Source organism: Scyliorhinus canicula, chromosome 23 (assembly GCF_902713615.1).
Source record: "Scyliorhinus canicula chromosome 23, sScyCan1.1, whole genome shotgun sequence".
NCBI lineage: Eukaryota > Metazoa > Chordata > Chondrichthyes > Carcharhiniformes > Scyliorhinidae > Scyliorhinus > Scyliorhinus canicula.
Genome location: NC_052168.1, coordinates 16,442,926 through 16,459,392, shown reverse-complemented (window position 1 = coordinate 16,459,392; position 16,467 = coordinate 16,442,926). Strand labels below are relative to the sequence as shown.

Genomic DNA, 16,467 nt, shown 5'->3' with positions numbered 1-16,467 from the left:
GGTGTAGGGTACATAACTGCAGCATGTCATAAAAGGAATGAAAACAACGAAGGGTATGGGGTACATCGTAGCTACATCACGATTTGCTCACCAAACATTCTTACGCTAGGTAGCACCACGGCAACATATTACCAAATTACCCGAAGCTATTGGGTCGGTTGCTGGAATAAGTGAACAGATTGAGGACTGTGATGTATTAACATATTTTGACAGGAAAGGACACTAGGGTTAGGGTTGGGTTAGGGTTGCATGCTGAATCATGGACACAAAGTAATGCAGCAATTGGACATACTGATGCTATAGGGTGGAATGTGGTCTTTCATCCCAATCAGTTCAGGCTTGTGTTTATGATCCACATGTACCTCATATAAATGAAGAGAAGGAGGAGGCCACTCAGCCCATCGAGCCTGCCCCGCCATTAGCCATAGAGGTCTACAGCACAGAAAAGGCCCTTCAGCCCATCGTGCCTGTACCAGTCAAAAACAACCACTAGTATTTTAGTCTCATTTTCCAGCACATGGCCAATGGCCTTGTCTGCTCTGGGATCGCAAGTGCACATCTAGTACTTCATTGTTATGCGGGTCTCTTTCTCCACCACCCTTTCAGGCAATAAATTCCAGACTCCCGCCAAACCTCCTGCCCCTCACCTTTAATCTAAACCCTCCCCGGTCATTGATCCCTCTTCCTGTCTACTCTATCCATGCCCCACTTCATTTCATACATCTCAATCATGCCGCCCCCCCCCCAGTCTCCTCTGCTCCAAGGAAAACAACCCCAGGCTATCCAATCTCACTTCATAATAATAATCACTTATTGTCACAAGTAGGCTTCAATGAAGTTACTGTGAAAAGCCCCTAGTCGCCACATTCCGGCACCTGTTCAGGGAGGCTGGTACGGGAATTGAACCCGTGTTGCTGGTCTTGCTCTGCATTACAAGCCAGCTGCCACAGTGCTAAACCAGCCCCATAGCTAATAGCCCTCATGGCTAAACCTCTCCAGCTCAGGCAACATCCCGGTAAATCTCCTCTGCACCCTCTCCAGTGCGATCACATCCCTCCTGCACACAATACTCGAGCTGTGGCCTAACCAACGTTTTATACAGTTCCAGCAAATCCTCCCTGCTTTTAAACTCTATGCATCGGCAAACAAAGGCAAGTATACCATATGCCTTGTAAACCCCTGGATCTACCTGCCCGGCTATATTAAGGGACCGGTATACCTGCATACCTGATCTGACTGTAACTTCAACCCCACATTCCAACTTACGCTGAATAACGTTTCACCCCCCCCCCCCCCCTCCCCCCACGCTTGTTAATTAAAAATCCTACCCTACTTCATCTTAATAAACATATTGCTATATTCCTCTTCCCTGGGCTGTTCATTTAGCATCCCCTGAAATGCAATTAAACTAGTTATTCCACTACTCCTGATAGCATAAGTTTTAATTTCTAGCCTCTGTCTTTGGAGAGAAGTTTCTCCCTAATTTCCTGTTCAGATATTATCGTAACTATCTTATATTTGTGACCTCTTGATTTATTCTCCCCGGTACCTTCTTCCCTACATCTCTCTTATCATAGAATCATAAAATCCCAATGGTGCAGAAGGAGGCCATTCAGTCCATCGATTCTGCACCGCACCCCCATGAAAGAGCACCCTACCTAGGCCCACTTCCCCACCCTAACCCTGTAACCCCCACCCAACCTACACATCCTTGGACACTAAGGGGCAATGTAGCAGAGCCAATCCAACTGTGCTGCACACCTTTGGACTGTGGGAGGAAACCGGAGCACCCAGAAGAAATCCACGCAGACACGGGGAGAACGTACAAACTCCACAAAGACAGTCACCCAAGGCCGGAATTGAACTCGGATTCCTGATGCTGTGGGGCAGCAGTGCCAACCACTGTGCCACCGTGCCGCCCATCGGACCCTGGCAAACCCTGTCAGATCATCCATCAGCCGCTTTCAAGAGAAAAGAGCTCCGACCTGGTCGATATTTCAGAGCCTCAGCTCTGTTGATATATTTGGCAAACGCTCTGCTATTCTATTCTTCTTGTAAATTGAAGAGCAGAAAGATGCCCAATTCTCAAAGTGTACAAGCACCCTGCCAACTCAACGTAGCTTCTCTGCTTTTCAATTCGATCCATCTAGGAAGGAACCCCGTGTTTTGTTTGCCTTTTTGATGGCCTTATTAGCATGCCTTGTTACATTTATTGATTTGTGTACCTACATCGCGAGATTGTTTTATCCCTCTTCCCCTTCGAGACTCTTACTTTCCAAGGACTATCTGACCTCCGTACTCCTCCAGCCAAAATGCACCCCCTATGTCAAAATTGATTTGCAAATTGCACATCCGTTCTGCAGATGTATTAATGTCTTGCATTTTGTTACAATCCTCTCCAGTTACCTACTCCACTCCGCCATTTGGAGCCGCCACGCTTATTTAAAATCGTATGGTCAATTCTTATGTTACCCTTGCCCACTCATCTGTTACTTCAAATAATTCAGTGAAGGGTGATCAAGCATAACCTTTTCTTTTGAAGTCCAAGCTAACTGCCCTTCTTTTAATATACATTTGGTTTGTGGATTCCATTACATCTTTGAGTCAGGGCTCCACTATTTTAAGCTCACTATGGTTCCTGGATTTGTTTGATTTTTTTTAAAAGTGGAAATCGCATTAACTGTCCTCCACTCCTCTGTTCAGCTTCCCAATGAATTTTTATTTCACAAGTCCCTCCGTTATCTCTGCCCTCACTCGCTTCAATAAGCAATAAATCCAGACCAGGGGTTCAATCTTCTCTACGCTTGATTAGTTTAGCAATTATGCTGTGAGATCTTCAATGTGATTGTTGTTGTTGTTGATTTATTCGTCTAATAGAAACTCATCCACCCTGATAGTCAACCACAAGGCAAGGAATAGTCTTCAGCTCTGGAGAAGGCTCTTCCGGACTCGAAATGTTAACTCTGTTCTCTCTCTGCGCAGAGGTTGCCAGACCAGTTGAGCTTGCCCAGTATTTTCTACTTTTGTTTCAGATTCAATCAGCCACAGTATTTTTGCTTTTACGTTACTGTGACGCAGAGTGCAACTCATTACTACAGCAAAAGTGTGTTCTGGAGATATTGGTGGCAACAACATAACATAAGAACATAAGAACTAGGAGCAGGAGTAGGCCACCTGGCCCCTCGAGCCTGCTCCGCCATTCAATGAGATCATGGCTGATCTTTTGTGGACTCAGCTCCACTTTCCCGCCCGAACACCATAACCCTTAATCCCTTTATTCTTCAAAAAACTATCTATCTTTACCTTGAAAACATTTAATGAAGGAGCCTCAACTGCTTCACTGGGCAAGGAATTCCATAGATTCACAACACTTTGGGTGAAGACGTTTCTTCGAAAGTCAGTCCTAAATCGACCTCCCCTTATTTAGATGCTATGCCCCCTAGTTCTGCTTTCACCCACCAGTGAAAACAACCTCCCGCATCTATCCCCCCGGATCCTTCTGAATTCCAACGAGTAAAGTCCCAATCTACTCAACCTCTCCTCGTAATCCAACCCCCTCAACTCTGGGATTAACCTAGTGAATCTCCTTTGCACACCCTCCAGTGCCAGTAGGTCCTTTCTCAGGTAAGGAGACCAAAACTGAACACAATACTCCAGGTGTGGCCTCACTAACACCTTATATACAATTGCAGCATAACCTCCCTAGACTTAAACTCCATCCCTCTAGCAATGAAGGACAAAACTCCATTCGCTGCCTTAATCACCTGTTGCACCTGTAAACCAACTTTTTGCGACTCATGCACTAGGACACCCAGATCCCTCTGCACAGCAGCATGCTTTAACATTTTATCAGAGCATCATTATGGCAAAGGTACATAAAAAGGCAACAGTTCACATCGGGCTCAGTCTTGGTGCTGAAATAGCATAGTGTTGATGACAGTAGACATGAGTTGTAACTACCAAAACTGGTCAGCAGGTGCAGGGTATTGAAAATTTCCAGCACCTGCTGGTTAGGTATACACCACCCTTCTGCTCATTTCACACAAATGGCATTGTGCCTTTAGCCTCCCCGTTCCATTGGCAAGCTTGTCCAATTTGCACATTAATCATAGAGTGCAGAAAGAGGCCATTCGGCCCATCGAGTCTGCACCGACTCTTGGAAAGAGCACCCTACCCAAGGTCAACACCTCCACCCTATCCCCATAACCCAGTAACCCCACCCAACACTAAGGGCAATTTTGGACACTAAGGACAATTTAGCATGGCCAATCCACCCTAACCTGCACATCTTTGGACTGTGGGAGGAAACCGGAGCACCCGGAGGAAACCCACGCACACACGGGGAGGATGTGCAGACTCCGCACAGACAGTGACCCAAGCCGGAATCGAACCTGGGACCCTGGAGCTGTGAAGCCATTGTGCTATATGAACATGCTTAATAGAACATACAATGCAGAAGAAGGCCATTCGGCCCATCAAGTCTGCACGAGCCACTTAAGCCCTCACTTCCACCGTATACCCGTAACCCAATAACCCCCTCCTAGCCTTTTTGGTCACCAAGGGCAATTTATCATGGCCAATCCACCTAACCTGCACATCTTTGGACTGTGGGAGGAAACCGGAGCAGCCGGAGGAAACCCACGCGGACACGGGGAGGATGTGCAGACTCCCCACAGACAGTGACCCATGCCGGAATCGAACCTGGGACCCTAGCACTGTGAAGCCACAGTGCTCGCCACTTGTGCTACCGTGCTGCGCATTAAATTCACCACAGAATGCCAGGCTTGGAAAATTAAATGGAGATGATCTCTTTTAATTCTATAGTAATAGTTGTTGCAATGCCGTTCGATCACCCTCACCCAGGAAGAAATTCAATTACACGGTTCAATTTCATTCCTGTAAATTGTAAGAATTTTAAGATGTAAAATTTTACATTTTTTATTCTTTTCTTCTTTTTCCTTTCTTTATTTCTGCCTCTCCAGTATCTGATTTGAGATTAATTCCCTCGCCTCCATTTCCCTTCTGCAATAATCCTTTAATCTCATCGGTTAAGGAGATAGATAGTCCCATTCTCTAATAGGGGCTGGTTTAGCACAGTGGGCTAAACAGCTGGCTTGTAATGCAGAGCAAGGCCAGCAGCGAGGGTTCAATTCCCGTACCAGCCTCCCCGAACAGGTGGCGGAACGTGGCGACTAGGGGCGTTTCACAGTAACTTCATTGAAGCCTACTTGTGACAATAAGCAATTATTATTATTAAGGTCTTGTTGCTCTGACAGTGGATCAGAGGCATCTCGGAGTGTCTGCCCAGCAGCAGGACAGGTCAACAAGGTGGTTAAGAGGGCCTATGGGACACTTGCCTTTATTAGCCGAGGAATAAGAACATAAGAACATAAGAACTAGGAGCAGGAGTAGGCCATATGGCCCCTCGAGCCTGCTCCGCCATTCAATTAGATCATGGCTGATCTTTTGTGGACTCAGCTCCACTTTCCGGCCCGAACACCAATAGAATATAAGAGCAGGGAGGTTATGATGGAGTTGAATAAAACGCTGGTGAGGCCACAGCGAGAGTACTGTGTGCAGTTCTGGTCGCCTCACTATAGGAAGGATGTAATTGCGCTGGAGAGGGTGCAGAGGAGATTCACCAGGATGTTGCCTGGGCTGGAGCGTTTCAGGCAGGAAGAGACGCTGGTTAGGCTGGGGTTGTTTCCCTTGGAGCAGGGAAGGCTGAGGTGGAGGGGGTGGAAACCCTGATTGAGGTGCACAAAATTCTGAGGGACATCGATAGAGTAGACAGGAAGAGACTTTTCCCCCTTAGTAGAGAGGACAATGAGGCATAGATTTAAGGTAAGGGGCAGGAGATGTAATGGGGATTTGAGGGGAAACATTTTCACCCAGAGGGTGATGGGAATCTGGAACTGCCTGAAAGAATGGTAGAGGGGGGGGAACCCGCACAACATTTAAGAAGTATTTAGATGAGCATTTGAATTTCCATAGCTTACAAGGCTATGGGCCAAGTGCTGGAAAATTGGATTCGAATGGATAGGGTCTTGATGGCTGGTGCAGACATGATGCGCCGATTTGTGTTGTAAAATGACGTGACTCCATGACCATGTTGCCATGGGCAAGTTATGGCACAAACATCTTTCAAACAGATGGGTGCATGAACGATCAGGGTGCATACCATTTAAATCAGCTCATCGCAGTAGTGAAGGAAACCTACTGGGGCTATTCGAATCAGAGCACGGTTACAGCACAGAAAGAGGCCATTCCTCCTGCTGTGTCTGTGCTGGCAAGCTGTGAAAGCTACTCGACTAGTCCCACTCCCCTGCCTTTTTCCCTGTAGCCCTGCTATTTTTTTTTCTCTTTCTCTCTCTCTCGGATAATTATCTAATCCCCTTTTGAAAGCCACAATTAAATCTGCCTCCCCCACACTCTCAGACAGTGCATTGCAGAACCGAACCACTTCACTGTGTGAATGTTTTTTTTTCCTCCCGCATGTCACCTCTGGTTCTATCTACCAATCATCCGCTTCCTGATCTTTAAGAGCATCGTGCATATGCACACACGGATTAGGGGCAAGAGTAGGCCATTCGGCCCCTCGGACCTGCTCCGCCATTCAATAAGATCATGCCTGATCGGACTGTAACCTCAACCTCACATTCCTGTGAGGGGGAGTGAGACAGCATCTCACTCCCCCTCGCTTATCAAGCATCTATCTGGCTTTGCCGTAGAAATATCCAAAGACTCTGCTTCCACTGCCTTTTCAGAAGAGAGTTCCAGAAACTCACGATCCTCTGAGAGAAAGATTTCCCCTCACTCCGGTCTGAAATGGGCAACCCCTTTATTTTTAAACAGTGACCCCCAGTTCTAGATTCTCCCACAAGAGGAAACAGCCTCTCCACATCCACCCTCTCAACACCCCTCAGGATCTTGAAATGAAAAATGAAAATCGCTTATTGTCGCAAGTTGGCTTCAAATGAAGTTACTGTGAAAAGCCCCTAGTCGCCACATTCCGGCGCCTGTTCGGGGAGGCTGTTACGGGAATCGAACCGTGCTGCTGGCCTGCCTTTGGTCTGCTTTCAAAGCCAGCGATTTAGCCCTGTGCTAAACAGCCACCTCTTACTCTTCCAATATAAGGAACATATTTCTGATACAGGGTACATCCTGGCTGTACAGTATGAAATGAAAAATGAAATGAAATGAAAATCGCTTATTGTCACGAGTAGGCTTCAGTGAAGTTACTGTGAAAAGCCCCTAGTCGCCACATTCTGGCGCCTGTCCGGGGAGGCTGGTACGGGAATCGAACCGTGCTGCTGGCCTGCTTGGTCTGCTTTAAAAGCCAGCGATTTAGCCTGGTGAGCTAAACCAGCCCCTGTATCTACAATGAAGGAACTTATTGAGGCGATAGGATGCATAATAACCACACATTAATTAATTAATTGTCTGATCAGCAAGTTTGCGGACGCCACAAAGGTTGTTGGAATTGCGGATAGCAATAAGGACTGTCAGAGGATACAGCAGGATATGGATCGTTTGAAGACTTGGGCGGAGAGATGGCAGATAGAGTTTAATCCGGAAAAATATGAGGTAATGCATTTTGGAAGGTCTAATACAGGTGGGAAACATGCAGTGAATGGCATAACCCTTAAGAGTATTTATAGGCACAGGTCACTGAAAGTGGCAATGCAGGTGGAGAAGGTAGCCAAGGAGGCACACAGCATGCTTGCCTTCATCAGCCGGGGCACTGAGTGTAAAAACTGGCACGTCATGCTGCAGTTGTATGGAACCTTAGTTAGGCCACACTAGTATAGTGTTCAATTCTGGTCGCCACACTACCAGAAGGATGTGGAGGCTTTAAGAGAGGGTGCAGAAGAGATTCACCAGGATGTTGCCTGGTATGGAGGGCATTAGCACTGAGGAGCGGTTGGATAAACTCGGTTTGTTCTCACTGGAACGACGGAGGTTGAGGGGACGACCTGATAGAGCTCTACAAAATTATGAGGGGCACGGACAGAGTGGATCGTCAGAATCTTTTTCCCAGGATGGAAGAATTCATTTACTAGAGGACATAGGTTTAAGGTGCGAGGGGCAAAATTTAGAGAAGATGTGCGAGGGAGGTCTTTTACACAGAGGGTAGTGGGTGCCTGGAACTTGCTGCCGGAGGAGATGGTGGAAGCAGCTATGATAGTGACTTTTAAGGGGCGTCTTGACAAATACCTGAATAGGATGGGAATAGAGGGATACGGACCCCGGAAGTGGCGAAGGTTTTAGGTTAGACGGGCAGCATGGTTGGAGCAGACTTGGAGGGCCGAAGGGCCTGTTCCTGTCCCATATGTTTCTTTGGTCTTTGTTCTATATTACTGCATTAAAGGGATAGGCAATGGTTATTTGGTGCATTGTGGTGTTGGGCTTTTTGCTCATTCTTTAGGATGCTGCACACAATATTACTGGGAAACTATTACATTTTGGAATAGCATATGTGCTTTTTGTCTTCCATGAAGCAGAAGAGGTACAAATGAACCGAGACCGAATATTTTTCCAAACAAATACTTTTTTTCAGATGACGGCCAGACATTTTCGCAGATAACAATTCTAACAAGCCTATCCCAGAAAGACAAGGTCAATCAATGAATCTGATGGTAGTCAGGGGGCTTAATTCTTCTTTGAAATCGCTTAAAAATGCCTCTTTATATGCTATTACACTGCTGTGCAAAGCTGTCTGCTATTCTCTTTCTCCTGGTTTGAGAGGACGCCTGTGCTTTCCTTATCTCTAAACTTGTCCTTCGAAAGTATGGCAAGTCTCTTGATAATCATAGTTAGCAGCAGCACCTTCTTTCGCGAACAGTCTGAGGCAATAATAATAACGCTGTGCCCTTCAGACAAAGTCAAGCAACCCAGCATGCCTTTTGATTTTGGTCACGTTCGACAGTTCTCTGTTCCTGCCTGTGATTCTGGCCGTATTTTGTACTTTTTCATGCGCATTCCTTTATTCCTCTCACATTTCATGGGGCAGTGGAACACTGATCGTCCCTGCTCCACGGGCCTTGCTATAAGAGCTTTATCAGTGGAGGCCCAGATGCAAAGGCTGGGAATTTCGCCCCCCGCCCCCCCCACACCCACATGTTTTCACACGGCAGAGGCAGCCGCCGTGATCTTCCGGCCTCACCTCAGTCAATAGCACGGCCACTGGGGAACCCGCCACGGGGGGGGGTAAGAGGCCGCCTTCGACGGGACTGAAATGAAATGAAAATGAAAATCGCTTATTGTCACGAGTAGGCTTCAATGAAGTTACTGTGAAAAGCCCCTAGTCGCCACATTCCGGCACCTGTCCGGGGAGGCTGCTACAGGAATCGAACCGTGCTGCTGGCCTGCCTTGGTCTGCTTTAAAAGCCAGCGATTTAGCCCAGTGAGTCCCGCCGGCAGTAAGGGCTATAAAATCCCATCCACAGATTTCTGATCCCGTTGAGATTAGACCTGTTTCGGTCATCCATCTCGCAACGTCCTAATTCCTTTGGTTCCTCCTCAAGCGAGTGAGAGAGATTTAACAAGCCACTTCAAACTTGATTGTTCTTTGAACCTGCGTTGCATTCACGACCTCTTGTTTCAGGAAAGCCACATTAACTGGCCTCTACAGAAACGTACCTTTGATTGCAGCAAATGAGAATGAAAAGGCTGAGAATCGAAAGAAGTTGCGAAAGGACAAGCGCTCAGACATGATTTTCGCCCAGGGGGGTTGCCTTGCATTTTTAGACCCCCTCCTCGCCTGTCTTGATCCTGAGGTAGCCTCCAGGATTAGGCTGGAGTCTCCAGGAATTTGAAGATCAATTTGAAGAAAAATCAGCAGGACATTTAAAAAAGACCTTTTATTTTTCCCACAATCTCTTTGAAGGTTTCTCTTTGTCGGAGATATAACAAACCAAAAATTTAGGGAGTGGGGTTTAGAAGCTCCCTGGCTGTCAGTCAGGCATCATCCAATTGGGTAAGGGGTCTTTTGGCTTTCCGAGTGGCAGAGGAACGCCAGTGTAACACAAGGGGCTGCACGGTAGCATGGTGGTTAACATAAATGCTTCACAGCTCCAGGGTCCCAGGTTCGATTCCCGGCTGGGTCACTGTCTGTGTGGAGTCTGCATGTCCTCCCCGTGTGTGCGTGGGTTTCCTCCGGGTGCTCCGGTTTCCTTCCACAGTCCAAAGATGTGCGGGTTAGGTAGATTGGCCATGCTAAATTGCCCGTAGTGTCCTAAAAAGTAAGGTTAAGGAGGGGGTTGTTGGTTTACGGGTATAAGGTGGATGCGTGGGTTTGAGTAGGGTGATCATTGCTCGGCACAACATCGAGGGCCGAAGGGCCTGTTCTGTGCTGTACTGTTCTATGTTCTATGTTCTAAGAATGGGTGTGTTGGCCGACAAGCGGCTGGAGGGTGGTGGTGGTTGTGGTGGGGGGTGGGGGGTGGGGGGGGTGGGGCAGGCAGGCAGGTCATGTGATGAAACCTCCTCCAGGACTACATTGAGGACTCACTGCTGGCGCAACGGAGAATCCCGACATCAGAGAATCCGGCCCCAGATCTGTGAGGCGAAGGGATTTGAAGGATGTCTCAACATGCAGAAGGACAACCTTGCTGAGGATCAGTAGCAGATCTTGCAAGCATTGGTTTTGGTGATCAGTAAGGTCAGACATAGTGGTTTCTCAATACTCATGCATAAGAATTTGCGGACTTTAATTCCATCCTCGCACCTACAATATACGCAACTTAAACTTGAAGACTAATGGTAGATGCAAGTCAATCAGTGTCAGGGTCCCTGTGGGCCTCATATCTGTGGTGCATAGTTCACAATATCTCCAAGGTTCACTGTGATACCCCATATCTATGGAAGCTAAAAATTAGTCAGTGTCAGATTCAAAGTGCTGCTCCATTTCTACTGTGCATGACAGTTAATATCCCCAGATAAACCCCGGAAATCCAATTTGTAAAGGAAAGAACCAGAGCCAATCTTTCCACAATTTTATGTTCATTTGCAGAGTTACACATTACAGGGATGCGTCTCCTAACCTTACAACCACAGTTTTAGTCTGTGGTATTTTTGTAGGGGCTGAAATGAATCCACAATTAATGCTCATCATCACATACATTAATGTACAAGTAACATTCCCCAGAGTTATCGCATGGGTCACATCTCAACTTTGTAAGTCATTAATCCCAATGGTCACGTTGTTGCCCATTTCTACAGTATATAGACATAGAACATGAACATAGAACATACAGTGCAGAAGAAGGCCATTCGACCCATCGAGTCTGCACCGACCCACTTAAGCCCACACTTCCACACTATCCCCGCAACTTATAACCCCTCCTAACCTTTTTGGTCACATAAGGCAATTTATCATGGCCAATCCACCTAGCCTGCATGTTTTTGGACTGCGGTAGGAAACCGCAGCACCCGGAGGAAACCCATGCAGACGCTGGGAGAACAGCAGACTCCGCACAGACAGTACCCAGCGGGGAATCGAACCTGGGACACTGGCACTTTGAAGCCACAGTACTATCCGCTTGTGCTACTGTGCTGCCCATATCATAATGACTCACCCCTAGTCCCTGTATGGAGGAGTCAAGATCCCTGAGAGTCAGTGTGATCCCAAACTACTGTCCATCGGAGTCAATATCCCCGAGAGTCAGTGTGATCCCAATCTACTGTCCATCGGAGTCAATATCCCCGAGAGTCAGTGTGATCCCAATCTACTGTCCATCGGAGTCAATATCCCCGAGAGTCAGTGCGATCCCAATCTACTGTCCACAGGAGTCAATATCCCCGAGAGTCAGTGTGATCCCAATCTACTGTCCATCGGAGTCAATATCCCCGAGAGTCAGTGTGATCCCAATCTACTGTCCATCGGTGTCAATCTCCCCGAGAGTCAGTGTGGTCCCAATCTACTGTCCACGGGAGTCAATATCCCCGAGAGTCTGTGTGATCCCAAACTACTGTCCATGGGAGTCAATATCCCCGAGAGTCAGTGTGATCCCAATCTACTGTCCACGGGAGTCAATATCCCAGAGAGTCAGTGTGGTCCCAATCTACTGTACATCGGAGTCAATATCCCCGAGAGTCAGTGTGATCCCAATCTACTGTCCATCGGAGTCAATATCCCCCAGAGTCAGTGTGATCCCAATCTACTGTCCATCGGAGTCAATATCCCCCAGAGTCAGTGTGATCCCAATCTACTGTCCACGGGAGTCAATATCCCCGAGAGTCAGTGTGGTCCCAATCTACTGTCCATCAGAGTCAATATCCCAGAGAGTCAGTGTGATCCCAATCTACTGTCCATCGGAGTCAATATCCCCGAGAGTCAGTGTGGTCCCAATCTACTGTCCACGGGAGTCAATATCCCCCAGAGTCAGTGTGATCCCAATCTACTGTCCACGGGAGTCAATATCCCCCAGAGTCAGTGTGGTCCCAATCTACTGTCCACGGGAGTCAATATCCCCGAGAGTCAGTGTGATCCCAATCTACTGTCCACGGGAGTCAATATCCCCCAGAGTCAGTGTGATCCCAATCTACTGTCCACGGGAGTCAATATCCCCGAGAGTCAGTGTGATCCCAATCTACTGTCCATCAGAGTCAATATCCCCGAGAGTCAGTGTGGTCCCAATCTACTGTCCACGGGAGTCAATATCCCCCAGAGTCAGTGTGATCCCAATCTACTGTCCACGGGAGTCAATATCCCCGAGAGTCAGTGTGGTCCCAATCTACTGTCCACGGGAGTCAATATCCCCGAGAGTCAGTGTGATCCCAATCTACTGTCCATCGGAGTCAATATCCCCGAGAGTCAGTGTGATCCCAATCTACTGTCCACGGGAGTCAATATCCCCGAGAGTCAGTGTGATCCCAATCTACTGTCCATCGGAGTCAATATCCCCGAGAGTCAGTGTGATCCCAAGCTACTGTACATCGGAGTCAATATCCCCGAGAGTCAGTGTGATCCCAATCTACTGTCCACGGGATTCAATCTCCTTTAGGATCAAGGTATCGCTTGATAGCAATTGCACGGGAAAGATATAATTGTAGGGAAAAGGGCCGGATACGATGGGTGACTGTCAATTAATTTTCACAGTTACAATCAAATCATCTCAGGAAGCAATCGGTGGCTTTGATCTGCAATTATCTTCCACAGCTACGGGTGAGCATGTCACTTATTTGTTTTACACTGATGTCAATGGCAATCTGAGGAGGTACTGGCTGTCCGCTGTGGTTTAATGACTGGTTTCAGTAAATGCTGTCCATTAATGGGATGCATGAACAGCAGAAAAAGCAGGTAATAAAAATTATAGGCTGTAAAAAATACACTTCAGCCGTAGTCAAGAGTACTTACTCTCCACGTGGAGGGAGAGCAAGAGAGAGGCCTGGGGACGGTTTTGCATTTTTACCACAGCTTTTTCCTCCTTTACCGTTAATAAAGGTCAGTTGCTGTTGCAATGTAAAGAAATACAGCAGTCAACTTACCGAAAGCAAGGCCCAACAGGAAAACAGGAAGAGAAATGGTCAGGTGATCCATTTTCGGGGTGTTGGCAGGATTATTGGTCAGGATTTCAGGGAGGGGAGGTTGGCGAGAGGGATTGTGTTTGGCGGAGTGGGGGGACGTTGCTTCCTCGGGTAGTGTCGAAAGAATTTTAGATTTTGATTTCTTATCACCACCTCTAGCTTACCGGGAACTTTGCAACGCAGTTGCTGCCCTCTCTCTTTCTTTCACGCTCTCTCTCTCCCTCTGTTTCTCGCACTCTCTCTCCGCTTTCATAGAATCGCTATAGTGCAGAAGGAGGCTGTTCGGCCCATTGATTCTGCACCGTCCCTCGGAAACAGAACCCTACTGAGGCCCAAGCCCCCATCCTATCCACGCAACCCCACCTCGGGGCAATTTAGCGCGGCCAATCCACCTAGCCTGCACATCTTTGGACTTGTGGGAGGAAACCGGAGCACCCGGAGGAAACCCACGCACACACGGGGAGAACGTGCAGACTCCACACCGGTCGCCCGAGGTCGGAATTGAACCCGGGTCCCTGGCACTGTGAGGCAGCGGTGCTAACCACAGTGCCACTGTGCTGCCCCTCATGCAACATATAGCACGATAATTTTACGTGACCTCCCCCCCCCCCCCCCAATAAAAAAAATATTTGCGCATTTGAAATGTTTGAAGACGGAGGGGTCACACTTGCAGATTTAAGGACCGGCCGAGGTTGAGTAAGGGGTGGGTGGTGCAGTTATTCCATTCTGGATTTCACCCCAAGTCGAGAGGAATTATTATTCTATTTAACAAGAGGGTGACGTTTGTGCAGGTTAAGGAGGTGTGGACCTGGGGGAGGGGGAGTGGGGGTCGGTTTGTGGTGGTCAGTGGGATGTCGGATGGATCCCCGGCTGGTAAACATTTATATGCCGAGTTAGGGTGATGCAGGATTTGGTAAGCAGATAGTGGCAGACAGCCCGGAACTAGACTCACATGAATTAATAACGGGCGTCGATGTTAAGTGTGTGATGGAGCCTTGGTTGGACCGTTTCAGCCCAAGGACACTGGTTAGGTCGGGAATGGCGAAGGATTTAGGGGTGTTTATGACTCAAGTAGGGGTGTGGGGGGGGCGGGGTGTGGTGATCTTTGTGAGGGGTTTCCAGGATGGAAGGAGTAGTGATCGTAAAGATAAACAAAGCTCTCTTGAAGAATTAAACTAATTTTATTAACACTACTATATTTGAGTTTGACACTTCCTCTGAATTGCAAACATGTAAGAATTAAAGTATACTCACTAACACTATCTCTATCTAATTCTAACTATTATATCTTAACTAACTCTGCAATACACTCTGAATCTTGGGCGGGATTCTCCTATTTGAAAGCAGAGCGTTGACGCCGTCGTACAAACTGGAGAGTTTAACGACGACTTCATCGGACCGCTATGTGTCGCGGCCCTCTGCCCTACAGGGAGCTGGCACGGCACCGGAGCGACCCGCGCCACTCCAGCTGCCGATACCGGCGTCAAATGGACGCCACGGGGCTGCGCATGCGCTCTGCGACCTGCGCGAATGCGTGTATGCGCTCTGCGAATGCGTGCATGCGCTCTGCGACCTGCACGAATGCGTGCATGCGCTCTGCAACCTGCGCGAATGCGTGCATGCGCTCTGCGAGCGGCGCAAATGCGTGCATGCGCAGTAGCGTCCTTCTCGCCGCCAGCCCCGACGCAACATGGCGTAGGTCTACAGGGGCCGGCGCGGAGCAAAAGAGGCCCCCACCACGAGAGGCCGGCCCGCCGATCGGTAGCCCCCAATCGCGGGCCACGACACGGTGGAGGCCCCTCCTCGGGGTCAGACCCCCCCCCCCCCACCCCCGCCACCAGGCCCCCCACCCCCAGACAGGATGGATGCCGAGGTCCCGCTGGCTAAGACCAGATGTGAACGCCGCCGGCAGGACCTGGGCTTTTCTTTGGGCGGCCGCTCGCCCCATCCCGGGCGGAGAATCGCCAGGGCGGCCGCGTAGAGCGGCCCCTGACCAGCGCCACACTGACAACCGGAGAATGGGCGGACCGGCGTCGGGGCGGTGTCGACTCGCGCCCGGCCCGGGCGATTCTCCGACCCGGCGAGGACTGAGAGAATCACGCCCCCTATCTTTTTCAGCTCCAGTCTAATCTCCACCCCTGAGCTTCAGAGCCAGTGCAATTTATAGTACTGTCCCTTAGCTCCCTCTACTGGCTAGGCTTAACATAACATTAACTCTTCGCATGCTGTACATTTCTATGATGTCATAGGGGGGGTTGGTGGTTGCTTGGTTTCGGCATCCAGGGGAGAGGGCGTTCCCGGACCTCTCCCATGTGTATCCAGTGACCTTTCCATGGTGGGAAATTTGATTTCCCCAGGGAAAGTGGGGGTGGAATAGGGAGCGATTGTGGTTGCAGACCACGCGCCTCATTTTATGGATTTGAGGTTGGGTGTGGGCCAATCACAAGGACCATCACATGGAGGATGGGCTCAGCGCTACTGGAGGATGAAAAGTTTTGTGGAAAGGTGGCTTTGGTAATTTAGGAGTAGGTAGAGTTTAATCAGAACGGGGAGGTTCCGGCCTCCACGTTTTGGGAGGAGCTGAAGGGATGGTGCGGGGGAGGCGATTGTGTGCAAGGGCCTGAGGGATAAGGTGGAGCGGGCGGAGAGGCAGCGATTAGTGGGTGTTCTGGAGGTGGAGAGTCAGTACTCCAGGGCCTCCACCAGTGATCGCTTGGTGGAAAGAAAGAAGCTACAGGGGAGGGATTCAAATTGTTGACGACAGGGATTGACGATTTTTTTCGGGTAAGGTTTCCCCCTCTTTCCCCTTGGCGCCACCTTCCTCCCATTTTATCCTTGGTTGGGTCTGATGGGCGGGGATTATTTTGTACATGTATGGCCTGATCCTATCAGCGGAGTCAGCTCCGTTGAATGAGGTGGAGGTGAAATGAGAGTGAG

At 48.8% G+C, this 16,467-nt stretch overlaps 1 protein-coding gene across 1 annotated transcript in view; it reads right to left on the bottom strand.

Moving 5' to 3' along the window:
- The window catches only part of LOC119956525 (glutamate receptor ionotropic, NMDA 2B-like), a 579,238-nt gene that overhangs the window by 217,139 nt on the left and 345,632 nt on the right, over positions 1 to 16,467 (bottom strand). The gene's annotated exons all lie outside the window — the stretch shown is intronic.